This window comes from Mauremys mutica, chromosome 13, assembly GCF_020497125.1.
Source record: "Mauremys mutica isolate MM-2020 ecotype Southern chromosome 13, ASM2049712v1, whole genome shotgun sequence".
Taxonomy (NCBI): domain Eukaryota; kingdom Metazoa; phylum Chordata; order Testudines; family Geoemydidae; genus Mauremys; species Mauremys mutica.
In genome coordinates, this window is record NC_059084.1 from 30,342,470 (window position 1) to 30,355,209 (window position 12,740).

The 12,740-nt window shown below is 47.5% G+C and overlaps 1 protein-coding gene across 7 annotated transcripts in view; it reads right to left on the reverse strand.

Moving 5' to 3' along the window:
* The window catches only part of CHD6 (chromodomain helicase DNA binding protein 6), a 217,412-nt gene extending 206,110 nt beyond the window's left edge, over positions 1–11,302 (reverse strand). For 3 of the 7 annotated variants that reach the window (XM_044985565.1, XM_044985564.1, XM_044985558.1), the window contains exon 1: positions 11,216–11,300. The gene's annotated coding sequence lies outside the window, so the exon portion shown is untranslated. Of the gene's footprint in view, positions 1–11,215 lie in introns of all 7 variants that reach the window. The other 4 variants (XM_044985567.1, XM_044985566.1, XM_044985560.1 and 1 more) reach the window with 3 other exon arrangements.
* Between the last annotated feature and the right edge of the window lie 1,438 nt (positions 11,303–12,740).

The window sequence follows — 12,740 nt, forward strand, 5'->3', positions numbered from 1 at the left end:
ATGCTGCCACTGTAAGCTCCTGTTCCCAGGGGCCTAGATTATAGCCTGGACATTAAATTTCAGCCGTGAGCAGAATTACATGTATAAACTCACATGCAGGAATCTGGGGGGTAGAGGAGGCAGAACAAGGACACCTGCCATGGCACTAGCCACTAGCCAAATAAGGAGACAGGTGGCAGCAGCACTATGGCCCCACCCCCTCTGCATCTGCCTGCACACCTGGCTCCCAGGACAGGGAGCCCACTTCGTTCTCTCTGGAAGTGAGAAGTCTCCTGCACTCAGGGAGGTGCTTTGTCCAACTCGGGTAGCTTTTCCCCAGGAGCCTGCTCTGGCCGTGCTCTTCATGCTTCCCCCTACTGGGGGTATGGCTTACAGACACCACACAGCCTGATGACATTCATTACCAGGCATACTGTCCATGTGACAGCAGAGGAGCAGGCAGCAAAGGGGCAGGCAACCACTGCAGACACCCAGGATTTGAAATAGTCAATCTTACATAGATGTACCACAGTCTGTGCCACATTTGAGGGGCTCCCTGACTCTCCGATGCTTTTTAGCCTCCCTTGTACTAGAGAAAAAAAAAACAAAACCATGAGACGAAGAGAAGCTAGCACAGAAGGATTAATCCAAGATGGCAGCAGCTGCTCTGTGCCTAGCACCTCAGCCTGCCCCTGAGGCTCTATAGAAACATGGGCAGTTGAGAACATTGAAGCAAAATCTATTGTCCCCTGGGTTTAACAAGTGCCCTTCACGGAGCAATGGTTCCCATCTCCAGCTGGAGCCATTGCAGCCCCGTAGAAGTGATGTTTCCACCCCTCGGGCATTAATGTTATCCTACCATATAATCCTTCACCCTGTGGACCTGCTAGGGACCCCACCATATCACTGGCAAGGCACTTCCTGGCCAAGCCCACATTTCCAGGGGCTCTGAACTGATTTTTGAAGTTACTCTTTGGGAAGACAGTTCTCATTATTCTCATCCTAAAAGCATTGGAACATCCTGGAACCACTGGGAGAGAATCCCTCCAGCCGGAAACGCTGCGAGGAAATGCTCTGTGGCAACTGTCCTCATGCCTATGTGTGTCATGTATTCTAGCATGTTTTAAGAGTCACTTGAGCTGGTGTCCCTCATTACCAAACAGAGGGTACTGCTAGCAGGTTGCTGTCTGGATGGCAGGAATCCTTCATTTTGGAACCTCCCCTCACTTTCTCATCCTTCCAAGCACTCTGTAAAGCTTGTTCAGGCTGTTGAGGAAGGTGTGGGTGAGAGGCGCACATTCATGGGCAGGCCTGTTTAGGTTGTAATGTGTAATGCACAGGCTACACACCAAGAGCTCTGGATATGCACCTATCATAGCACTTCAAACCTTTGAAGAGATAAAATAAAATGTTCTGAAGAGCGGTTACTGAGAAGCAGCCCCTTCTTACTCTAGACCTGCCCCAATGTGCATCAAAGTCAGATGACTTTATTAAAGTAAAGTTTTACTGCTTTTAACTCCTGTCAGACCTGCAGAGCCAACAACGCTGCTCCAGAAGAGGCAGCTAGATTCCCTGGCAACCAATTTTCTTGAAGATGCCTAAGTTCCAATTGGTAAGACCTGTACAAACCCAGGGAAGGCTAATGGGAATGCACAGGTGTCACAAAGGCAGACTGCAGTACTTTCATTGTTGGAGAAAGAGCGAGCCTAGATTGGGGAAGTATGCAGAACCGGTGGTGTGTACATCTTTTCAATCTTAAAACCGAGCACATATGATCTGCAGCTAGTGATGAAGGGATGATAAACATGGAGCCCCAGGAGGTCATTTTTACAGAATCCCCTTTCCAACAGAACCTAGCCCATTGCAAGCCCTGAAACCCTCAACAGGAAGCATTATGCCCTCACATTCTTCTCTGCTGGAGTACTGCTGTGCCCCTCCTGGCAGCTAAGAGGTGCACAGCACATTGGCCATGCTTTGGATCCATGGGGAACCCCACAACTCACCCCAACATCTCACCTCCCCAATCCAAAGCGTACGTGGCAGAAACAGGTAATGCCAGTTACCACCTAGAATGCTGATCATTAGAGACACCTGCAGCCAGTCCACAGGCTCACAGAAGTGAATAGACAGCCATCTGACCAGCTCCTGCTAATCAGTGCAAGAGGAGCGGGCAGGCAGCACTAGTCACTGACAACCTCTATTTAGATGCTCTGTGGTTCCCATCACCATGGCATCCCCCCTCCCCACAGCCCTGGGGGGATGGAGCAGACAAGTTATCCCCATTTTACAAATGGGGAATGACACCCAGAGAGGTACAGTGACTTGCCCAGATCTCTTTGCCCAGCATCTCAACCACAAGTCTTCGGCACATCCCACTCAGAGATGGGACAGGCTTAGCAGGATCGCACCAAGATGGCTTCCACGGCTCCCCTCAGGCCTCACCCAGTCAAGATGGTCACCTGTTGCTCCATTACCCCAGCCCTCATCTCACTGGGATCCATCCTCTCCCCCACGTGGCTCTCATTTACTTGAAGTCACTGGGGACATCAGGACAGCATGGATGACCACCCTCCTTCATATCAGGCACAAGTAGCACTGTTTCCATGAGCAGTGACTGGATGAAGAGCGGCAGCTGAAACCAGGAAAATCAAGGAGAGGCTGGTGGGGAGAGTGAAGCACTAAGAGCTTAGCACCTCTCTAACATCACCCTCAGCTCAGCAGGGGAGCTTGTGGCCCCAGTGTCTGCCTGCATTTCATAAAGCAACTGGACACACAGCCACAGAACTCCCATTCCAGAGATAGCTGCCCAGAGCACTGCACCCTCCCTCCTGTCAGACTTAGGCATAGCACTCAGACCCTGCAGGACTCATTACTGTAATCTGTTACACCTGGGTATGAAACCACCATCCTTGAAAAAGCTACATTTAATTAAACATGCAGCCATCCGCACAGCACCACAGGCAGCAGAAAGCCACTTTATATGCTGGCTTCCAGTGGGATACCAGGGCAAATTCAAGAGCTCAGTCCTCATCTCCAAACACTTCATGGGACTGGCCCAAGCTAACTCCAAGAGTGGCCAAGCCAGCTACATTCCAGTGAAGCAAGGTAACCATTGCCCTCAAGAACTAGGCTTGTATGTGTGTAGGAAATACAGATTTGTGGGCCAGTCATCGAGAGAGTAACTGTCTATCGAAAGATCAGGGTGACCACAAACCTCAGCGTCTTCACAGCTAACTGCAAGCGCTGCTCCCGTCAGCCTGCCCACAATAACACCACACCAAGAACAAACAGCGCCAGGCCTGACTGGCTGGAGCAAGGAGAGTGAAACATATATGGCTTCATGTGCTCATACATGTATTCTGGGAAGTGCTCAAACACCCGCCCCCCCCGTGAAGGGCACCACACAGGAACCAAGACAGATCAATAAGAAAAGTAGGTTTTCCAAACCTTTAAAAGATAAACTAAAAAAGAGCAGCACACTGTACACACAGATAACGTATTTTCCTTCCTGGCTTAAGCAAGAACTGAGTATCGGATCCAGACAGTAACCTGGGAATCTCAGAAAGAACTCCATTCTTCTCTCTTCTCAGATGTTTAACAAATACACACAATGCATTTAATCACTATTTTATTTTGTAAAAAAACAAGAACATTAAATTTAAAACCCATGTTAATTCAGCGTTATGTTTCAGGTGTTTATATGCACAAAAGCCAGGAAACTCAAGGCTATGGTTTCCATAGGAATAGAAGTGCTAACTCCTCATAAGTAGCAAAGCACTGATGTTTATTTCTGTAGATAGGGTTAACCTTAATGACTTATTATATATGTGCAAAGAGCAGAGTTAAGAGTTCTTCTAAGAACCATCACTTGGAATTTCCTGACTTCTGGGCAGGTAAAACTTCACCCAGAACCTAGTGCTGGCCTCATTTTGGGATGGAATGTACATTGTGTGGGTTTGTGTGTGCCTAGTGGCTGTACTTAAGAAATTCACTCTGGTTTCAGAGAGACTACCAGTTTGAGCAAAACCGTCAATATGTAATAAGGGGAACACACCTGGAACCAGTTACATTGTTATAATGATGCCAGAAATAGTTATTAAAGTGAGCTCATTGTGTATATTCACTCAAATGGGCACACACAAAAGTGGAGGAGAGACCACAGAATGTCCTGTGTAAATGACAGTAAGTGACCAACCCCAATTTTTCAGTTTCCTCCATGGCTTGCAAAGAGAGAGGTTTAATACAACAAAGGACAATTTGCTTCCTAAATCCTCACGACAAATGTAGGTTTTTAATAAATACACATGGGTCAAAATTTTTGAAAGTAGCCACTGGTTTTGGGTGCCCAACTAGAGACACCTTGAGTCTAAAATTCAGGGAGGTTCCCATCAACTTCAGCCGGAGCTGGGAGCACTCACCACTTCAGAGTGTGATCCAAGGTGTCTCACCAAAAATAAGGCACCCAAAATTTCCAAGAAACCCTCTCAAGTTAGGGTTTTTTTCCTTTAACAAATCACCCCCACACCCTCTCCCTGTTTGTGTCACAGTGTTTCCTCCTGAGCTAGAGTGGTGTCCCAGCACACCTGCCCCATGTCCCCTCACAGCATATCCAAGGGCAGCTGTCTCACATTCACTTATCTATCAGATTGGAAATAAGACACACATTTTTAACTAGGAGGTCAGACCAGATGATCTAATGGTCCATTCCAGATTGAGAATCTACTATCCCTCTCTACTTTCTTCTCTTTTGCTGGAAGAGAGTCTAGCACCCTTTGGAATAAGCAGGGATGTCTGCATTGTGCTGGTAGTGCTCCTAGTATGGAAGATTCCATTGCATGTCCATTTTGGACACTCAGAACAACTCTCCTTTGGGGTGAAGCTTTCCCAGTCTGGGCTCAGTCCTAAGAATCATTGGCTGGGTTGGTTGGTTGTTTTTTAACTTGAGCAAACTGGGCTCCAAAACTCTCAGGACTTTGGGAGTCTCGGAAATTTGCTATACCCTCACACATTCCTCATTTCCATCTGGAAAAAGACGTTTCCATGGCAAGGATGCAGCCACCCAAAAGTGACTCAAGAAGCTGCTGTTCTGTAATCCCAACCTGGCTGAGAGCTGTCTCAAGGCAGACATCCGAGAGAGTTCCAGCCTCTGGACCCATCCGAGTCCATCCCTCCCAGTGAGCTACTGGCTGGAGAGGGTTACATCTTAACATCACAGAATTAAAAAAAAGAAAATTAAAAGCTAAAAACTGTTAATGCAACAATGAGACTGTGCAGTCAAAGCTAGGGAGAAAGGCAGATTGCCAAAATTAGGGATCCTATAGCAACTGTAATATACTAAATATCAACAAAAATAAATTGAAGTACATAAAGAATGAGAGAGAAGAATGGCAAATACAACTTGCATGCAGCAGGGACCGGATAAGGCCACTGTGAGATGCTTACGGTTGGCATGTCTTGACTTTTATTTACTGTCACTGTGCAACCTGAACGTTGCACGTACTCACACTAGGAACATAAACTGGAACTAGTGGCCTCTCTGCACAACTTTTAGAAACAGCACATTGTGATTAAAAACAAACTCCATTGGCGTGCAGCCTTCTCCACACACGCTATTGAATTCACCCCTCACTTGCCTCCATACTTAGAACGGCTAGGCAGATTTGCTCCTCCCATTGTTCCTGGTTTCACAGTGGGGTTTACACCCATTGCAAACCAGGTATTATTGCCCCTAGAGAATACAACTCCCCAAGCAGTAAGGAAACAGTTTCTGGCTGAAGCACTGCCTCACTTCCTCCATGGAAAGGGGCCTTACAGTGGTGAAGGGGTGAACATCCCTATATGCTATTAACTAATAATGTCATTCAAGTGCCTACCTCTCCTTGAAGCTTTTGGGGCTCAATCCCAACAGGTGAGGTATGCCTCCTACCAAAGGCACAGTACCCCCAATTCTCACTCACTTCCCAGGGAGCTCACAAACCTGCTGTATAGAATCATAGACTTTAAGATCAGAAGGGACCATTATGATAATCTAGTCTGACCTCCTGCACAACGCAGGCCACAGAATAGCCCCCGGGAAACATTCTCCTACCTGACCATCAAGTGCCTGTCTTGAGCATTAAAACCCAAGAGCAGAGTTGAAAGCAGTTCCTCCGGGCACAACCACAACATCAATATTAAATAAATAATAATAGCCGCATACTGTCCGATTGCTAGACTGCATGCTAGATAATCCCATATAAGGGAAGATTGTGATGGTCGGATGCATTGTCCTAACACATAGAAAGAAAATATTCTACCAGCCTGAAATATTAGGGGAATCTGAGATTTTTTGATTTTGGAGGTTTTTTTAATATTATGAGTTTACACACACACACACACACACACACACGTTTTTTGTATTTCTCTGAAGACTCATTCTTTTGTAACGATGTCAGCAAGATTGTCCCCAACTCTCTCACTCAGTTAGCCATCTAGAAATTCTACTGCAAGCTCTTTAGGGCAGGCATTGTCTATCCCCAGGTGCCTGTAGAGACTTGGCACACTGGGACCCCCATGCCAATCAGGACCTTGGGGCAACCACCAATATACTAACAGACTGCAATAATATCTAGTGTACAGTACCATTGCTTTGGGGGCAAAGGTAACTCTGATTTTCTATTATTTGTCAAGGTGCCTAGAGGAATATTTTTTGAGGTATCTTAAATCAAAATAGGCCACCATTGTATCCATGTGTGGTTGTTACTAAACGCCCACAGGTTACTCCCTTTGTGGAGTTTGCTTTCTGCACTTCATCCAGCTTGGACACTGGGCACTTCCACTTCCTGGCAGCAGCTCTCTCTCTGCTTCCACGTGGTAGCACAAGGCTGCAGTATCTGCCTTTCAAACATTTCAGGGGAGGGTTAAAATCTACCTCCCTGAAAGCAAAAAGAGCTTTCACTCTTAATTAAAGTAATAATTAAAAATCTCTTCTACTCATGTAAGGTTCTGTTGACCTCTGGACAGAATCTAAGTTTAGGGCTCACAGGACTCAGCAGTGTTCCTTTAAGACAACTTCAGAGAATGTCCTAGGAACCTGCCTGCTTCCTCTGTACTCAACACACCAAATCCACATTCCTTTATTAATGGATCACCAGGAACAGGAGCCTGATCAATCCTTCTCTCTCTCCTTTTCAAGAGCAAATCCCTCCTGCAAATCGATGTGCAAGATACTAGCTCTTATCTCCAAGAGCTCAGGCCAGAACACCACAAGTTCATACAAAAGCACAAAAGCCCCATAGCCAACAGTCTCGCTGCTCTGCAAGGCCAGAAGTTTAGCTGCTACCCTCTTTAAAATGAGTTAGTTTGCATGAGCAAATGACTTTAGAAATAAGACACCATTAAATAAAATACTTTGCATCATCTACCTGTAAAACTTTATGTCCCTGGAGAAGTTATTATGGAGAAAATATTAAGACTCCCTCGACGGATATTAATCTTAAAAATTATGAAACCACAATTCTAGGGAAAGAAATTTAGGCATTTGTTTCTCATTCAGAGATGCAACAGTGCAACATAAGGAACATCTCCATTTCTGAACACCAACAATTCACTGAGTCACTAGAAATCAGCGGATCGCAAAAAGATATGCATTACTGGATCTAGCAACATTGACAAAGGGCCCAGAAAACTACTGAAATCAACTACTAATAAAGACTGGTAGCACAGAAAGGGCCTATTTCCTAATTTTGATATATAAGAGAATGGAAAGAAGGGTTAATGTAACTAGTTAAATAAGGCACAGTTCTCTCCACCTAGCAAACTGCTATATAACACACCGAAATAGATAGTGACAAAGCTTAATGACACCCTCCAAAAAGGACATACTTTAGTCACACACCACAGAAAAATGGTGCAAAAAGTTTGCTAATTTCAGAGGGTCAAGCTAGTTAATTGTTAACACAGGTGCAGTGACCCCTGAAAAGGAACGGCTACTTTCTGAGAAATATTGCAATCCATGGCTGTGTTTAGATGCTTTGGACGTTAAGAAAGAAAAGACAGCAACAGTTTCAAGACATTGTCTGCAGATCCCAATGAGTGAAGAACCAAGCTTGCATTATCAGTTTAAAATATTACTTTTTATTTTGCAACATTTTAAATGCTACTACATAAAGCAGGAGTTGGCAACCTTCGCATGCAGCCCATCAGAGTAATCCACTGGCAGGCTGCAAGACATTTTGTTTATGTTGACCATCCGCTGGCATGGCCCCCCGCAGCTCCCATCGGTTCACCGTTCCCAGCCAATGGGAGCTGCAGGGGGCCGTGCCTGCGGCCGGTCAATGTACACAAAATGTCTTGCGGCCTGCCAGTGGATTACTCTGACGGGCTGCATGCCGAAGGTTGCCAACCCCTGACAAAGTGTCCACAGAGGTTTTGCTGATATGTAATCCTAATAATATTGCATACTATATCATACTTTAGACCTTCAAAGTGTTATAGAGACATCATTCATTAACTTTCAACACATCTCTGCTATGTGCACACACACTCCTTATAGAAGGGGAAACTAAGGCACAGATTATGCAAGTGACACATCCAAGGCCCCAGAGGGAGTTGCTGACCTTTCCTTAGCAGGTGATTTTAAAAGGTTGCTCATTTACTCAAATTTATTTAACCTTCAACATCTCAAAACTAAAGAGAAAACAGTATTAAGAGTCAGTACTGGAAGAACAATAATTTCTCTACCAAGTCAGTGAGGAGGACACCTGGGTATGGCAGCTCCAAACAGAACTAGAGCAGAGGGGGCAGCACCTACAAGTGAACCAGCCAATTTTCTCCAAGAGGGATTTATTTCTTGTGCAAAAGCGTAAAGTTTGAAGCATTTATGGTGCTGGGTGGCCCAAAATTAATTCTCTTCTGGAGAAGAACATGACAGAGATGCCACCTGAATGAAGTAAACAAGAGACCAAAGACAGCACTGGAGCAGCTACTATCTTATCTATAACATGGATATGATTGTGGGAACAATGTTAACATGCTGAAGTGGGATCACATGAGCACTGCTCAACTTTCCCTCTCATTTGGCTATATTCTAACCAACCTGAAACTGTGACAATTCAGCAATATGAGCAGTGCCACCTACCAAGCATCTGTAAACCTGTAAATGAAAGGCTTTGAAATGAGAGGCAGTCTGGGAGTACTACTCTTAACAGTCAGGCCATTCCCAAAGACACCACTTCAATGATGCCAGCAATTACAGAGAAAGGAATCAGAGCCTTCTATATAGGTGCATGGGATAATCTAACCCTTATGGAGCACCATTCAATCTGTTCTGCTACTCTATTGACCTAATAATAGCAACCCAACATTCTTTAGCTCCAGAAAGCATCTGCCATGTTTCCTAAAGAGGGGGTAAGGGGAAGGAGGAGACTATTTCTTGAGTGAGTTGAGACACTTATTGCAAAAACATAAACTGAGCACTTTTCATACCAAAGTTAGTAAAAGGATTTCCTACATCAAAGGCCAGCAGCCGTCCCAGCAAGACCAGCTCCCTGTGCCCCTACAGAGTCTGTGTACTCATCCTCCTCAGCTACTAACTTTACTGTGAGTTTAGCACAATAGTCAGGAAAGTAAATTGATAAATAGAGAAAACCTCAGCCATTAAGTGTGCCACTAGCCAGTAATATCTCTATATTGTTTGTAGGTCTCTCTCTGACTTCTCGGAACATTTACCCTAAGAATCCTACTGATCAACACTAAGAAATCTATTCTGATTATCAGTAAAGTCACTGGTAAGGATACAGATAATTCCACAAAGTAATCATCAAAATGATCAGGATTAAAGCTTTGTAACATAACTGCTAGCTAACCCTGAGATGACTGCAGCATGAATGAGATATGGCTCTAATGTGCCAGTGATGCCATTCTATTGTGACATGGCTGCAATGTCACAATAGATCTGTGTCTGCTTTGCATACAGCAAGAGAGGCAGAACAGATTAGATGCTTCTGTAGGAAGGGTTGCTCCTTAATAGCATTCATTTATTTCTCCTAATCAATACAAGGTGGAAGATGACCTTGCTTGCCATAGGTCAGTTGGCAGGAAGCCCTTAAAGATGGTATCCTGGCCTTTGAAGGGGTTTCTCTGCTAGCCTTACAGTTTAAAGACTTAATTATTAATTTACTTTGCTATAATTCTAACCAAAATACAGAATAGACAGCCAGAAATGTTGCACTGCCGATACTCTTCGGACACAGCTATTAAATAGCTTTGCCATAGGAGTGTGTTGAATCCATATATATGTTCAAAGCAGCCCTCTTCACCATCCTACTCAGGCAGCATGGTACCCAACATCTGCTGGCATATCTGATTTTTAACTACTCATTGGTAAACAAAGATCCTAAATCACATCAGTTGCCCTAGACCCATACATACAACCACAGCGGATACTTTACATAAGACTGCACTGACTCTGAACACCACCTGGTTTCACCTCCAACTGTAGCATACTTCCTTTGAGGGTTACTGGCACACAGTGGCAATGGTTCGTCACTGGCTCCGATTTTCTGTATGATGCCATCCGGGCCCGCAGTGCCCCGTGTCACTACAAACGGGCTCACTTTGGAGGGACTGCCCAGTGCCATGGTATCAGGCTGGTTTCACATCGCACTATGCCAGCCACAGAGCCCCCGTGGCAGGGGCACACTTCGGGCCCGTATACTGCCGGAGAATTGCAGCCTCCCCGCCCCCAACGGCCAGCAAGGGATGCCCGCACCTGGCGGCCCGCGGGCAGCGCGCAGGTGAGCGCGCAAAGCTCCGCGGCAGGAGGGCGGGCTGCCCCCGCACCTACCAACCAGGCTCGACCCAGCTCCGGCCAGGGATCGTCCCGGGCGGCGGGCCGGGGCCGCGGGAGGGCGGAGCGCTGGCCGCGGGCCACAACTTCTCCGGTGCAGACGGTCCCGCCCCCCTCACAGCAACCGCTGCCGGGGGGAGGGGAACAGCCCCTGCCCGCGGGGAGCCCGGCCCCGGGGAGCGCCCGCAACACAACGCGCCGGCCCGCGCCGCGCCGCCCCCACAGGTGTGACCCGTCGGGCCGGGCCGCAGCCCAAGGACGGAGCCCCTAGCCATGGACCGAGCCGGCCCGGCCCCGCCGTCGCCGTCCCCGCGCGGGCCCCGGCCGCCGAGATCATTCATCGGGCGGCGCCCCGCACCCAGGCCAGCCCGGGCAGCCGCCGCAGCCGAAGTTGGGCGCAGAACTTACCTAAAATGGCTCCTGCGGCAGCCAAAGCCCAGCCAGCTATTATTTGGTGAAGTTTAGCCAGCCGCCCCGCGCGCGCAGCCTAGCCTGGCCCGGCCCACCCCCGCGCCGCCGCCACTGGCCCCTGGCCGGCCCGCCCGCCTGCCATTGGCCGGCCTGCCCGTCAGCCACGCGCAGCCCCTCTCAAGCTTGGCTGCAGCGCGCTTATTGCTAGCTCCATTGTGCTCCTATTTGCATTGATGTGATCGCTGCTGGGATTGGCTGGGCCGAGGCCGTGCAGCCCCCTTCCCCCTCGAGCCACCCGGCTCTGCAGCCCCTGCCCCCCCTCGGCGCTGCTTCTCGCCCCCTCTCGGCTTCCAGCTCTGCCGCGCAGGGCAACGGCGGCTGCAAGTTCCCGGGGCTTGAGGCAGGGGGCAAACCCGAATTTCCATTGCATCCTCCAATCAAGGGGGGTTTTACTTGCTCCAACCAGAAAAATAAAAAAAACTCTTCCCTTTGCATTCCACGTCTTTGCTCGCCTTTCATTTCCCGGATGTGAAATTTCCTGCACAAAAACACAATGTGTAAAGCTGGAATGTGCAAGGCTTTGCAGTGCATCCTCGCTCGCCGCGGGAGAGGAGGAGAAAGCAGGGCACAGGCAGGGATGCCAGTTGCCTGGGGCTGCAGCTCTTGGATGTTAAACTGCTAGGTACCACCTCTAACCCGTGCTGCCTCCCCACAAAATATCTATCGCCTGGTGGCTGCAATGAGAGTTAATAAAAAGTAAACGCTGCCCTTTACTTTCTAATTGATTTATTTACCCCTGGTATTTAATAGGGGGGCAGTCACTTATGGGGCAAATGCATATAACTAAAAGAGCACTTAGGTTCCTTGGAACCTTAATTAATGGTGTAAAAAAGGTAGAAATAAGAATCATGATATAGAGGGCCAAAGGCTCTCAGAGCCTCCATCTCTTTCTGCAAACATACTCCAACTAGGGCACTGCTCTTTGTTAGACTTGTTGCAGGGATGGTCCAAAGTACTCAGCTGCAGAGTGGTGAAATCTTCCCAAGCACCATTCAGAGTGCTGTGATATCCTGCCTTCCACAGAGAAGTGACTACAACAAACATAAGGGTTAGGTTCTGCCCTTGACCCCCTACAGTGATCCGAAAGATGTACTGCAGGGGTCTTTGGAACAGGGTGTGACAGAGTCTTCAATAACCTGGCCCAACAGGACAGGTTGGAGACGGCAGACGGGTCTTCAGGCCTCCTGTCTTTTCACCTTCTTTTCACCTCCTTGTTCTCATGAGATGCAGCAGTTTTTCACTCAGCCACTCTGTGATCTTAAATACCACATTAGTCCCTCTGGCCCCTCACCTCCTGGGAGCCGCTGCAATTCCTGGGAGCCACTACAATCTCTGTTCTCCAGCTCACCCCTGACACTGTCCACCTTCTGCTGGTTTCTCTCTCTCTGGGACATCTTTTCCAAGTGGGATTAATGTCTCTCAGTGAAGTGCCCAGAACTCATCAATTTCAATCTTTTTTTTT